General features: G+C 42.3%; 1 long non-coding RNA gene across 2 annotated transcripts in view; it reads left to right on the forward strand.

The window, feature by feature from the left end:
• The window catches only part of LOC139075764 (uncharacterized), a 39,636-nt gene extending 24,769 nt beyond the window's left edge, over positions 1-14,867 (forward strand). The window contains exons 2-4 of one of the 2 annotated variants that reach the window (XR_011526539.1): positions 2,913-2,962; positions 13,852-13,979; positions 14,495-14,867. This is a non-coding gene — a long non-coding RNA (uncharacterized lncRNA). Of the gene's footprint in view, positions 1-2,912; positions 3,086-13,851; positions 13,980-14,494 lie in introns of those variants that run through there. The other variant, XR_011526538.1, reaches the window with a different exon arrangement.
• The last annotated feature ends 558 nt before the right edge of the window (positions 14,868-15,425 follow it).

Here is a 15,425-nt window from a genome sequence, read left to right on the forward strand (position 1 = left end):
TTGCTCTGGCCTAGTGCCTTAGCAGAGAGACGTGCTACCCACAGCTCACGCGTGTCCCAGCTAATGTTGGTGTAAATAATTATTACTTTTCCTCCAGTAATGGTCCTTCCAGCTCATTTACCCAGCAGTAAAGACTGATTCAGCGTCGTCTTTTTTTTTTAAACCAGCCTCTAGGATTTTTCTATTACTTTTCTTGATCGCGTTAGCTTCATGCTTCAGCTATTCATGCTTCTGTAACTGCATCTGCATTTTTGTCTCCAGTCCCAGGCTGGTTTCAAACAATACCATCAGTATTAGAACATTTGAAGATGAAAAAGAAAAGCTCCAAGTAGACCGAGTGGCAGAAAAAGAATGAGACATCTGGGCTGTCAATAGCTCCTACTGCTCAAACCTCCTGGTTCGCAAATGAATTTATGGTGTGTTTATTCACATATTTTCATTTGCCTTTGTCTCCTAGCCTCCTGCCTACTTTTGAGGTGATGATAAAAGATATTTTTCCCATCTTGGTTTTGGGATGAGCATTGCAAACATCACTGTGAGCATCCATCAAACAGCCCTCAGTTTCTTAGGACCTGTTGAAAAGGTGTGGACTTTGTTACTTTGAAACCTATTTGATGAAAACAAAGAAATTTGTGCTTAACCTCTCTTAGCAACTTTTCAGCTGCTTTCGTTCAAAGACTCAGTCCTGACATTGGCTCTCGTAGTGAGAAAATTTCACCAGAGAGGAAATACATGTGGGTCTGTTGTGCTACAAGTATACCCCAATCTCTGAGAACTATGACCACATAATTGTTTTCACCTCTATTTGGTGATAATCCCTGAGAAAAAGAAAGGATTGTGTAAGAGAAGAAGTCTATCTAAGGCATGAACAGGCCAATGCAGGGCAATGATCAAATCTTCATTCTACCGTTGTTAGCTGTGTTATACTGGGTATGTTGTTTTACCTCTCTGAGCTTCTTTCTGTCAGTTATAAAACCTTGTTGGGCTGGTGCAAGATTAAAATTAGTTAAGCAGCTCACATAAAGCACATAGCAGGTATACAGGAAATTGTTTTTATCAGGCAAGTAGACAATTTGTATAAATGTTGCTATTTGCTCACTTAGTGTCTGTTAACTTGCAGTCTTGGATTGGGTTTATCAGTCCATCAAAATGGAGTTTAAAAGACCAATAAGAATCTCATGGAGAGAAAGATTAAGCAGCAGTACCGTTTTTTACTATCAAAGAAATTTTTGGATGTGCTAAGAAGATCCCCCTCAAACAACATCATCAATTAGATGGGCAAATCTTTAGATTAGGAACTATATCGTTGGAACACAATCAACTCGTGTGCCCGTCACAGTCATTATACAATGAACGGAAGAGTAACAACTTAGTCTGTGCCAAGTGCTTACGGTCAGTCAGGCCTGTTTAACATGAAGCTCTTCCCCACCATGTCCTGATGCCTCCGTCCTCTGCACTTTACCACTGTGACCTTTCACACAAGGTGAGCACAAATGCTGCCCCAGCTGCAGCCCTATTGGGTCCCCCGCCAGCCACACTGGAGCCTGAGGCAAAAGGACAAGTGTATGCCCCTAGAAACACTGATCAAAACATCCTCCCGCATTGTGAAACAGGTGGAAAAAGTCAATAAAAAGCTCTACAATAATTTTAAAAAAAGACTATTTATAAAGCCCTGCATTCCCCAATCTGTTCTCACCCCATTCCTTGTCAATTCTCATAAACCCACAGGGTGGGAACACGATGGCCCCACTGCCTGGGAACCTTGGCTGATTGGAAAGACTATTCCCATTGCAAAATAACACAGAGTAGTAAGATAACAGCAGCCTGTCTTTATTTAAAATTTTGATATTTTGTTCATCATGGATTTTTTTTGGCATTCATTTTTTAAAAATACTGCCTTAAAATGTTAATTATCTTCATTACAGAGTTTTTGGATGCCTCTTCAAATTTTTGTGCTTGCGGTAAGAGCCCATGCACCTCACCCTAATCTTGGCCCTGCTTAGTTGGCGCTAAAATTCAAGGAGAGAATTGTCTTTGGTTTTTTGGGGTTCTTTTGGTGGGGAGGATTGGCCCTGAGCTAACATCTGTGCCAATCTTCCTCTCTTTTGTATATGGGATGCTACCACAGTATGTCTTGATGAGCGGCATGTAGGTCCATGCCTGGGATCCAAACCTGTCTTTGTTTTAAAAAATATCTGGCTGAGGTGAAGGTGAGGGAAGAAACTCTAAGGACAGGAATAACAAACAGTGACCATTAAACTGAACTGTAGGGCCAAAGAGAGGAATTTCTTTCATTTTGTTTTGTTTTCCTCTGAGAGGAAGAGGAAAAGGGAGAGAAAAGAGGAAGGATGGGGACACAGAGCCAGTGATGTTAAGAGCAGCTGGGCTGAGTGGGGAGCAGGGCCAAGAACACCCCCTGGGCTTATGACTGCAGATGGTTGCAAGAACAATGCTACTTATGGTTCCATTTGAAAAGGTGTGTATCTTTGTGGTATAAACCAAATTTGCCTCACTGAGATCTGCAGTAAATCATGTTAAAACCACACATGTTCTGAGTTGCAGAAATCCAAAAAGGGGCTGAGTTCATGCTTTGTGGGTGTGATGGGGAACAGATTGACTTCAGCAAGAGCCTGGAGGCAGAGGGCCCAGGAGAATCTGACCTGCTGGGAATTTGCAGAAATCATGAGGAAGTGTTTGGATCTCCACAGAGAGAGGAAGCGGTAGGGGGTTGAATCAGTCTTGTAGAAATCTTGAGGGCAGGAAATGCCCTAAGGCCTCAATTTTGTCCTGAAAAAATTCTGGGAGAAACTCAGTAGATAAGACTCTAGAAAGGGTTATGTCCTGAATCTAGCTGATGCTCACAGGATTTTGGATTTGCCAAATGTTTTCCTGTTTCTCTTTCTTGTCTTTAGGTCCAGGATCACTGTCTCACTCAATGCCTAACATGCATGTGGAGAATATAGTAAGTTTTCCTGCCCTTTCTGCTCCTCTTCCCTGATATTGCCTCCTCCTCACCTCGGATGTGTCCTGCGGGGGAGATAGCAATAAGAATATTGGATGCTAAAAAAAAAGAAAAAAAAAAGAATATTGGGTGTGCTGCCTTTGTGTTCACATATGACTCAAGGGTATCAGTGCCCTTTCTGTTATATCCCAAAGTGCATTCCTCCCTAACCTGGGTGAAGGGAGGCAATCAGGGGACACAGCATTCTCTAGCACCTGGCAGGGGTGCGGGGGGGGGGGGGGGGGCGCAGGGTCTTCTCTGCCTCTGGCCATTCCAGTTCGGGATCCGTGGAGAAGCAACGAAAGACTGCGCTGCAGCCTGTCTGCGGTGGAGATCTGCCGGAAGAGGGAAGTGGATGGATCCCTCCCCTTCTGGAGTCTCCCTGCTGCTGTGGGCTGTGCTCCATAAACCTCAGAGGACTGTTAGGCAGGTTTATGAAACTTTTATCGATGGGACATGGGAATCTCAGAAGAGCAGTTCCGTGAAAGCTTTATCTTACTTGAAACTGCCCAAAGTGGGGAGGCCTTTTCAGACTTAGAACTCTGCTAGGAAGGCGTTCTCCTGGTCGATCCGCCCTCCTCTCCAGTCTCCATTCATACAGGGCGCGCTCTCTTTAAGTCTCTGAGTTGGGCACACTCACAAACCACACTCTGCAGGGTTCGGACAGCAGCTTTGCCTGCAGGGGGCCTTCCTGAATTGCAACAACGACGCCGCCTCAGGCATTCTCCATAGGCTCTTCCAAGGCAGTGGGGTGGCCCCTGGTCATGTACGTGAACGTCAACATGGGTGCTCTGAATGCAGTTCTGTTTCTCTGCCCGGAAGTTTCCATGGCTGATTTTCTTACTCGGCTCCTTAAGAAGTAAGCCACCTTACCAGGGTTAAGCATTCATTTTTCTTAGAAACAACACAGTTCGGTCTTGTAGGAGGAGGAATAGTCCTCCATCCAGCATGGCTTTGGCCTGGCAGTTTTTAGAACAGTAAGTCCCATCATCACTGTGCTGAGAAACACTTGGCTTTTTCCTGCCTCCCCCGAGCCTGGCTTGTTTTAGAAAGAACTACGTCCGCTCTAAACGTTATTGTTACTGCCCGAGGTACGGCACCAATTCTAATCACACACCATTAATTCCTCTTACTCCTTTCCCAGTTTATAAAACCACACATAATTTGAGCAGCTATTGAAATTTGAAGACTATACAGCATATGAGAAAGTATCTATGCTGCTAAGAAGGAAAATCTGTAAAAGTTGAACAAATACAAGGATATTGACTATATCTTTAAATAACAAGTAAGAAATGAAATTAATAGTTAACTAGGGTGGTAAGATAATGGGAGAATCCTTCATTCTCCAAATTTTCTGTGGTCATAATGATAATAGCCCCCAGAATGTCTTGAGTATCTGCTTTTGTGCCGGGCACTGTACCAGCCACTTTGTACACATGATTCCTAATCTCCACAACAACCTACAGCAGTGCTTCTCAAGTTTCAGTGAGCATCAGAATCCTCTGGAAGGCTTGTTAAAATACAGATTGCTGGGCTTCATCTTCAGAGCTTCTGATTCAGTAGGTCTGGGGTTGGATTCAAGAACTTGCATTTCTAACAAGTTCCTAGAAATGAGGACGCTGCTGGTCCAGTGCTGTAGACCGAATGTTTGGGTTTCCCCCAAATTCATATGTTGAAATCCTGGTCCTCAATGTGATGGTATTAGGAGGTGGGGTCTTTGAGAGGTGATTAGGTTATGAGGGCAGTGCCCTCATGAATGTGATTTGTGCCCTTATAAGAGAGGCCCCGGAGAACTCCCTTGCTCCTTCTGTCTTATGAAGACACAGCAAAAAAATGGCCGTCTATGAACCAGAAGCAAATCCTCACCAGACACCAAATCTGTGGGCACCTTGATCTTGGGCTTCCCAGCCTCCAGAACTGTGAGAAATAAATTTCTGTTTGTTATAAGCCACCCAGTCTATGGTATTCTGTTATAGCAGCCTGAACAGACTAAGACATCCAGGGTCTACGCTTTTAGAAACACTGATTTCAAACATAGGCATTTCCCCCATTTTGTAAGTGAGAAAATTGAGAGTCAGAGGTTAAATAACAAAACTAGTAAGTTGTAGAGGCAGAATTTAACCACAAGTGTGTCTAACTCCAAAGTCTGTCTTTTTTGCTCTATGCTTCACTTGTCCTTTAAGTGTGATCTTATTGCTTATCCACAGTGTCTCAGTTCTCTTGTTGCAGTCATCTATACAGGGTGCTGCACAGTTGGGTGACTGATCACTAGGAAGCCTCATGAGATGGCATATGCCTGGGGGAAAAAGAACTGGCTCTTTGGGCTCCAAAATTCAGAAACTGAGATCTTGTGAGTATTCCTGAGTCGACTGGATTGAGAGGAGATTCCTCACATGAAGAAAGCTCTCGACAGGCTGACGTATAAAGTCAGGATGCCAGCTTAACAATTAACTCTGCGAAATATAATTGCCATGGGACCAGAAATTCCTGGTTGGCCTGACCAGGCATGCTCTCCCTGGAGACATGTTATGTGCATGAGAAACCAAATTATCAGAAGGCTGCTTGGTGACCATGGAAGCAAGGCTAGGGAACTTAATAAGACTCAAATATTTCATGTCATCAGCTCTTTTGGCATGCCCCAGTGCAGATGTTCACAGAAAAGAAACAACATACCAGGTAGATCGGTATTTGAATTGAACTGACCAAGTACTGCACTGGTCCCTGGCTGCTCCTCAAATGGGCCTGACACTATTGGCTGCTAGGAGTCCCCTCTCCCCTATCTTTCTAAGACCAATTTGCCTTCTTCCACTTCTTGTGTTTTAGGTGTCTAAATAGCTTCAATCTGTTGAAAATCAAGACTTGTAGGTCTGGGAGTGCTATGGTCCGACTGTTTGTGTCGTCTGCAAATTTCTACGTTGAATCCTAACCCCCAAGGTGATGGTGTTACGAGGGGGCCCTTTGGGGAAGTTAGGTCATGAGGGCAGAGCCCTCATGAGTGGAATTAGTGCCCTTATAAAAGAGATCCCAGAGAAGTCCCTTGCCCCTTCTGCCATATGCAGTCACAGTGAGAAGACAGCCGTCTATGAGGAAAAGGGCTCTTATCAGATGCTGATAAGGCTGGCACCTTGATCTTGGACTTCCCAACCTCCAGAACTGTGAGAAATAAATTTCTATTGTTTACAACCTATGTAGTTTATGATATTTTTGTTATGGCAGCCCCAAAGGACTAAGACAGGGAGCCATTTTTCTCTTTATGGTGACTTTACATATGTCTACTGTGATCTATTTTTTATTTATAATTATAGCTTAGCTCTTACAGGGCAATCTTATTTTTATCTGCAATGGCTTGATTCTTGGATTGTATGAGTAAATTCATGGAGATATTGGTTTTCTTGGCTTTATGGACGTGAGCCCCAAATTTCAGAGAAGGAGTAGAGAAAGGATGACAGTCAATATTTGGAGGCATCTGCAACACTCTGGATCTGACACAGCTGGTGAGAGTCTGAGAGAGGCCTTCTCTCGTCAGCACAGTATGGTTTAGAGTGAGAGGCATAGTGATGCTCATCAATGAAAACAGATTCAAATGAGCACATGCAATTTGTTGGCACATGTGGATGATTGCCCTCGTGGGGTTCCTAGCTGGGGCACGCCCTTCACATGTGCTTGTTGCATTCTCCAGGCCAGTGGTTCTCAAAGTTGATACTATTATGGGCTGAATTATGTCCTCCCAAAATTCATATATTGAAGTCCCGACTGCTAGTCCCCAGAATGTAACTGTATTTGGAGATAGGGTATTTAAAGAGGTAAGATTAAATGAAATCATATGGGTAGGCCCGACTCCACGGGATTGCATTTGGAGATGAGGCCTTCAAGGAGGTGATTGAATTAACCTTGGGGCCCTAGTGGGGACCTAATACAATGACTGGTATCCTTATAAGAAGAGGGAGAGATGCACGCACACAGATGTGGGAAAGGCCACGTGAGGACACAATGAGAAGGTAGCCATCTGCAAACCAGAGAGAGAGGTCTCAGGAGAAACCAAATGTGCCAACGTCTTGATCTTAAACTTACAACCTCCAGAACTGTGTGAAAAATAAATTTCTGTTGTTTAAGCCACCCAGTCTGTAGCATTCTGTTATGGCAGCCCTACCTAACCAATATGGGTCCCCCTTCAACAGCAGCACCTAGGATATTGTTAGAAACACACATTCTTGGGACCCACTCCAGTCCCACCAAATCAGAAACTCTGGGAGTGGGGCCCAGCAATTTGAGTTTTAGCAAGTCTTCCAAGTGATTCTGATTCGTGCTACAGTTTGAGAACCACTGTCCTAGGCCTTTGTGTATAAATTACTTGGAGAAGGGATTCTAATATATTCCATATGCTGACAACATGAATACTAGTGTTATATTGTCTGTATAATCCCTTATTGACAATATGTATACGAACATTTTACATTTGTAGTTGCTACGAGAGGTAACTAGAGCCTGTCCGTGATGATCATGAACAAAGAGGGTTACTGAGTTTTTCACACTTATGGAGAGTAGCATGGGCTCAAGAGCCTGAACCATGTGCATTCAAATCACTTATGAGCTGTATGACCTTAGGCAAGTTACTCTTTCTGTGCCCTGGATCTTTGTTTATGAAATAGGGACAATGAGAGTACCATCTAACAGGCTTGTTAAGAGGATTAAAGTACTTAGAGCCCTGTTTGACACATAAGAAGGACTATATAAGTGTCTATTAAACGAAATGACTAAATGACTTCATTAAGTCCAAGGAGTAATTTTGTAAATGGTTTAGAGAGTCACTGGGCAGGTTTGGGTAGGCTTTGGTGGTTTCTCTTGGAGCCAGTCCATGACGATGTTTTCATGCTTTCTACTTCATTACCTCCTAAGGCTGGCTTGCTAAGTGAGTGCTTGATAGTCAACATCTGCCTAGGAAGATGGCTTTCTCAGGTGCTCCTCGGAAGTGCCCGTGGAGGTGACAGAACCCACCAAGACCTTTGATATAAAGTTATTGCAGTGTTTCTATCAGTTGTCTCTGGTCAATGGTTAAGAGTTGCAGGCCTTCCTTCATAGAAGATAGTTTCTTAGTTAGGCGTGGATCAATGCAGGCGTCTGTCTCCAGGCTGTGTTTTTCTTTTTTCTTCTAGGAATACTTAAAAATTACCTCTTCCTTTGAGAAGACGCTGACTAGTATATATGGGACAGCTTCTCTAATGCTCTTGCAATCTGAGTTTATTTGGAAAGAAAGCTTCACCTTGTCAGCAGCTCCCACTTGGGAGAACGTTTAGAGCTTAAATTTCAGGACATTCCAGTTTAAAAGTTTCTGTAATTTGTTATGCTTCCCTTTATGCCTGGAACTGCATTTTTAGTATCTAGGCAGATGGTGTGTAAACACTCAGGAATTTTATACCCACGGTTTGTTTACTGTGCTGGTTGGGTGTTTCTTCAGAGGATAGATTTTCTTTATTCTGATTAGGGCATAATTGCAAGATTTTTGTCAAATTTGGAGGAATTTGAGTATATCCTACCTGTGTTTGCACCTCAAGCAGTAGTTTTCAGCTCTTATTTCTTACAATTATATATGTTTTTCTTTTTTTCTTTCAACCAAGTCTTGCAATATTTTCTATAGATATTTCATTACGGGGGAACAGACATTTAGGTTCTGAGCATGTGAAGAATGAACTTATGCCAAATTATGCTCAAGGTTTTTAGGTGATAATAAGTTCTGCAATGAAATAGAGGGGTTTTTTACAATAGAGCACGAGACTGCGTGGTTTTAGGTCAGGTCTTTTGGATATGAGGATTCGTCTCGGGACCTACGTCCAAACTGGTCAGCCTATCGATGAAACAGGTTAGAATTTCTGAGGTGTAGTTGTTTTTCACAAATGTGAACAGTTAACTTTGTACAATCCCTGCTCTTATTATGAATCCTTTTAAAGACAAATATTTATTAAATACTCATTATTTACCTAGCATTGTATTTGCTTCTGGGAAGGACATAAGACATGTAAAACATGGCTCTTGTCCTGAAGAAGCTTAAGGATTCAGATAAAGGTATAGAACTAATGCACATGGAAATATTTAATGTGAAACTACGTAGCTGGAGGAGAAGAAGTTTTTCCCATCTCTGGCTTTTTTTTTTTTTTTTTTTTTTGCTGAGGAAGAGTCTCCCTGAGCTAACATCTATTGCCAATCTTCCTCTTTTTTTTTTTTTTTGTTTGGGGAAGATTAGCCCTGAGCTAACATCTGTGCCAATCTCCCTCTATTTTGTATGTGGGTCACCATCACAGCATGGCTGATGAGTGGTATAGGTCCGTGCCTGGGATCTGAAGCCACAAACGCAGGTCACTGAAGTGGAGCACACCAAACTTAACCACTATGCCAAGAGGCTGGCCCCCACCTCTGGCTTTTTTAAGGAGGAATTTTCCTGAGCACAGTCCAGGCTGCTCTCTCCTTTTGGTTCACTCCACCCCCTTGGAGTAGGGCAGTGACCCATGTGATTGGTGAAACATGCGCTGGACAGTTTCATCCTTCTTCTTCCTCTTGGGAGCTAGCTTGTCAACACAGCATGGGCTCTCCTCAATTTTTCTCTTCCAAGGTGTACCTTTCACCTTGGTGTGTATCTATCCCTTGTCCTGGTCCAGGGCTGCCTGAGATTGGGTACACGTCTGCCTAAATAAATCTAGGGGTTAGTCTTAGCAAAACTACTTGGTAATAAAACTGTTATTTTGGTCTCCACATTGAGTCCTTGTTTTAATTCTCAGTATAGAATTATAGAAACCAGGTTAGGAAGAGACCTGAGCAACATATGACACTGAAGCTAGGATCCATGGTAAATCAACGTGGGCTGTGAATGGTTGGGGAAGACTTCATGAAGATTCATTGGGACTGGATCTTGAAGAAGGACCAGGACTTAGAAAATAGAAGGAAGGTAGGGAGTCTTTTTCAGCCTTATTTGCAATCTCTTTAACTTTTAGACCAGTATAGTGAGGAGAAATAGCAATGATTTTCCTATTGCAGATGACCTCAATGAGCCAGGAACAGGATGTTCATGAACATCACAATGGAAAGGAAATTGGAGAATTCCAGACTTTTGTAATTTCCCAAGTTTGTGGATAGAAGCACAATTATGTTCATGACTGGTCTAACTGCAGAATGGTCTCTGAAAAAGTGTTATTTGCCTAAACCCACTATCAAACTCGTCCAAGTTCTTGGAGAAATGGGTCAGTCTGCCAGAGGACTCCGATGCCTTCAATTCCTACTAGTGGAGACCAAGAGGAGAAAGGGGCCTCCTCCTAGAATCACTCGGCATCTTCAGTGCTCCCCACTTCTCCAGCGTCTTTAGGACAGACACTGAGAATGAGATGCCAAACATGGAGCACAGCCTTCTGAGGACATTGGAACGTGGCTCCTCTCCATGCTGTGTGATTGTAGGCAGATCAACTAAGTGCTCTGGATCTTACTCCTCATCAGTTAGACGTTGGAATAGGTGCCTGTTCTTGAAGGCCACTGCCAGCTCCCGGACAGAGCTTTTGTTAGAAAATTTATGTTAACCAACAAGTTTCTGGAGCTCTGTAAAACCTTGTGGATTTGAAGACAAACAAATGGAAAATGTCTGTTAACTCCAAATGAGCCCTCCTGCGGTGTATTCAAATAGATCTGAAATCCCCATTTGTGTGCTGTGAGGGTAAAAAGCCTCTCAAAGTTTATTTGAAGTCTGAGTTGATTGGAAAAGGATTGATTTCCAGGAAATGTGGCAAAATGACCAAGATAGATTCAGGACAGTGTCTTACACACTGTGATGGTCAATAAAAGGTCATTGACTTGAGGCGAGATGAAGGATTCCTTAGCACGTCATGAACATTCTTGTGCTTTACCGCTTCCTCCACTTTCTCCGTGCCCCGCGTCTCCCCTCATTCCATGCCCAAACAAATTACCAAAGGCTGGAAGTGGAAAGTTGGAATCCTGCTGTGTTTATTTTGCCTTATTTGTTCTGGATTTAGAGTTAAACCTTCCAGTAGATGAACTGTATCAAGGGCTTTTCATTTCATATTGTGAAATGTGTTGTTATGCACAGTTCATTCTATTAAAAAACGAAACGTATAAACCTAAATTAAAATGCATAATGTGGATCCCTCTGAGGGGGTTTCTGGAACACCCGGCCATGAAATATTGCATAGATTTCTTGTTAAGTAGAAAATTATTTTAGCAGCGACCCTTCCTGAGGCCTCAGGAAGGAGCTGGGGCATCCTGAGCCTCTGAAACTGTAAGGTAGGTGCTTGATATTATGCACATTTATCTCAGTTGCCAGGAACTCCACGTTGCCATCTGTCTCAAAGTCCGCCAGAAGCTACCTGTGGTTTAAAAGGCCGGAAAGGTCTGGACAATAAGGGGGCTTAGGGAAATAATGTGGAAATAAAATATTTGCAATTTTTTGGTTAACTCTCCTTTTGACACACTGTGTGGGGTGTTCTGCTTTCTTTCTTGGGTTTCATGCTGTGTAGACAACTTCGTGATGGTTTTTTAAAAAGACAAAACCAACTTCCTATGGCAGGCACAATCATAACATCGTGTCTAGAAATAGTTATCAGCCCTTATATTTGAGCTATTTGCTAGTCCTCTCGACTGAGAAGTGAACCTCTGGGTGAAGAGCCCTCCACAGAGGAGGCTGAAATATTTCGCTGGAACTCGGTTCCTCTACAGCCAAAGGGAATAAGAGAATTGAAAGATATCAGTAGAGGTCAGAAACATCCCCTTGTTAGGCTACATTTCCAATAATTGTCTCAATGCAGTGGTATTAATACTGACATCTGCCCGTTTTGTTTTCTGTAACTGCGTTCTAAAGAAACAGCTTCGGGAATCAGATTTAGAATTGTGGTTCCTCAATGAACTGTGGACCACTAAGGCCTTAACTAGGTATGTGAAGGGGAAATGGAAATTGCCTGGGGTAAATGAAAATGTCACAGTAAATATGTTGTGTTTTTATTTCAGCCTTAAAAATCAAAGTCTAACCCGTGCAGTATAATATGAAAAAATGAAGCAGCGAGTCTAAATGGTAATTGACCAGCAGTTCTAAAAGATCAAGTGTGGGCCAGCTACCTCATTACTTGCTCTGTGATCTTGGCCAGCTTAACTCGTATTTCCTGATTTCTAAAATGAATGATGTGGATCCTGTGACATTCCACGTGTAACTCACCAAGCCCAGTGCTTGGCACACTGGGAGGTTCAATATTTGTGCCTTTATATTTTCATCCCTTTTCCTATCCCTGTTTTATGGTGTTTTCAGTATGACAGGCTTAAACAGTAGAATCTGCAAAGGTGACATCAGAAATCATGCTTTCCTGTTTATTTAAAAACAAAAATCACAGTATTAAAGAGATTTTCCTTGAAGATACCAAGTAAATAAGTTGTCCAATTATGCAGAATCATCACTATTTTTTCTTTTTGCACAGTTGCATGATTTCAAGCTGCCCTCATCTGACCCACAGAACCTTGCCCATCCTTCTGCATTTCCTCCATGGCACTCCTTAGTAGTCTCTGCATCCGTCATAAGTAAATGCTTTAGATTATCCAGTTGGTTAGGATAGAGGTAGCTTTAGGATCTTCGGAAGAGCTGGGCACCAGGAGATGGGGAGACTAAGTCTCGGGGCTTCCTCTACCTCTGACTTGCTGTGGTTTTTTGTGAAGCCTCAAGTGAGAAAATTAGAATAAAAACATTTGTCAAGGATGAGTTCTCTTCCTCCTTTTTGCATTCTTCTTCTGGATGGAGACAATGTGAGCCTGTGTCCTTGAAGAGCGTCCAGCTTTTAGCCTGGTGATAGCAGGAGAGTAGTATTTCATGAGTCCTTGAAAGGAAGGGGTCCCAGAGCCGTCAGGGGTGGATACGTAAATGAATGAAGGTAGGAGCCCAAGAAGAGCAAGAATGGCAGGGACTGGTGAGTTGGAGAGCACAGCCCGTGTAAGCTTTGTTCTAAATTCTTCTAAACTTATTTGAATGCACACCTATAAAAATGGCATCTGCAGCTAGATTTGGCCTCAGGTTGCCAACTGACAGACTCTAGTGTGGACAATGGGATGGAAACTCAGGTGAACCTGAGACAGGTGCTCACTCGCCTCTTCTGGGTGGTGTTCTTTTTGGGAGGGGTGGACTACAGTCTGAGTTGTCATTTTTTTCCATTTCTAAAGGATTCAGCCTCATTAGAGCCTCTCATTCTGGAAAATCAGCAGAATTTTAACTGCCATAATACCCCCGAGTCAGCATGGGATGCTGACGTGCCCCAGTCACACCTTTGGTTTGTTTTGCAATTCAGAATTGGGTGTCCCCGCTGTGGCTGAGGCAGTTGGCTCTGGTTATAGTGCAATAAATTCAGATAAACATTTATGAGGGTAAGTAATCATATTTTATGCAAACAAATGATTCTTCCTTAAAAGTCACTTTTTAAAAATGCATGCTATTTCTTTTCTCACTCAGCATATCAAGCTAATCAAGATATTGTATCATCAAAATTCCCTTCATGACAGTTTATTGTTCCATTTATGTTAAATTTAGAAGGTTGTCCTCCATTTTGTTTCTCCCCTCTCCCCTCATTAAAATTTTATACTCTTACCACTGGTATAAGAAATCATGATTAGTTCATGTATTGCGTAGTTACGGCAAAAAAAAACTAGAAAAAGCTACTTCAGAGAGAGGACATTGTCCATTAAAAAGTGTATGTTGGTTAAATCCAACACAACACGTGAATTACTAGCTCACTTAAATTTAGAGTTCAATATTAAAACAAAAGCTTTGTGATGCAAAGTGTCTTCTTGGTCAAAAGATACAATACTTTTCTGGCCCATTTTAGGTATCCATTTTGCTTCCTTATCAACGAATGCCTGGTTGCTACTGAGGAATTTATGCACGATGTGATGGATGAGAGCCACCCTTAGCCACCTTCTCTCCCCAGTGAAGGAAGAACGTAATGAAACTCAGGTTTGTCACCTCAATGCACTTATATGAGCACAGGCATTTGAATGCTGGAGGTGCCTCTAGAGAAGAGAGTGTGAGATGCTTTCATTTCTCAGGGAGTCTGGAAAGGAGATGAGGAAGAGGAAATTATGGGAATGAAGGATTGGGGGAAGTGGAGTGAGTCATTGTAGGGCACAACCCTTCTGAAGTGTTTTGCTGCGAGGAACTCTAAGCAGCTAATCAGCATTTACTAAGTGTCCTCAGTGGGTGGCCCATTCTGCGATACATACAATGGTCTCTAAGGAGTGTGCAGTCTGCTGTAGGGAACATCCACAGCCATCTGAACCTGCAGGCTGAGCCAGGCTCCCCCGACATGGCAGTGGTGTAGCAGGCTCCTGCTGAGGACACTGCTCTTGGAAAGGAAACATCCTGAAACCCACATGAGTTTAGCTTGCATTCCACCTGACTGAGTATACAGTTTGGTTACTTCCTGGCGATAGGACATAACTCTCTAGACTTTGCTTCTTCTTCTCTGACAGGTTGTAAAGATGATAGCATTTGACTGGGCAAATAAGCACCTGCATGTCATCCTCCTAAACCTTGAGATGGAAGAGACAATGTACCCAGAATAAGCACCTGCATGTCATCCTCCTAAACCTTGAGATGGAAGAGACAATATCAGAATATGGAGCACATATAGACTTGTGCCAAATGATACAGGTCTCAATCCTGTTTAGCCACTTACTAGCTGTATGACCTTGGGCAGATTACTTAATCTTTCTGCACTTTGGTTTCCTCATCTACAAAACAGGGTTAATAGTGCCTACTTCTTGGGGTTATTGTGAGTATTAAATAAGAGAATGCGTATAAAATATTCATCACAGTACTTGGAATAAAATAGGTGCTCAAAAATAGTCGCTTTATTGCTTTTATTATGGTGATTTCCCATCATAGTAACTCTAACATAAAACAGTTAAAACTAATTTGCATGTACTCCTTAGATATGCAATTCACTCTGGTTATTTAAATCCATTTTTATTCCATATTTAGTTTGAAGTATAGTTCATGTCATGAATATTACTTTCAGTCTTTATGCTAGAAACACTCAGAAAATTATTGCCAGCAATGTATAATAATTATAATATTTTTGACTTCACATTTAAAAAAATAACCAGTCATACTTATAAATATCTAAGTGTAATATTTCCCTTTCTAGTGAAAGGAAAATATTTTTCATTTATTATAGCTCTGCTTCTGAAAATAAACCCAGTGTAAACACACCAGCGAGGCTGTCTTGAGCTTAAAAATCAGTGAAAATAGATTTAACTTCTTGGGAAGATAATGAATGTACATCTCAAACTCCTGTTTGAGATGATGTATGTCCATGGGGTGAATGTGCTGAAAAGCAGCTAGCCAAGATGGGATGCTGTTTCAAATTATGGCTAAAATTATTATGTCATCGTCGTCATC

The sequence above is a fragment of the Equus przewalskii genome, chromosome 14 (genome assembly GCF_037783145.1).
Source record: "Equus przewalskii isolate Varuska chromosome 14, EquPr2, whole genome shotgun sequence".
NCBI lineage: Eukaryota > Metazoa > Chordata > Mammalia > Perissodactyla > Equidae > Equus > Equus przewalskii.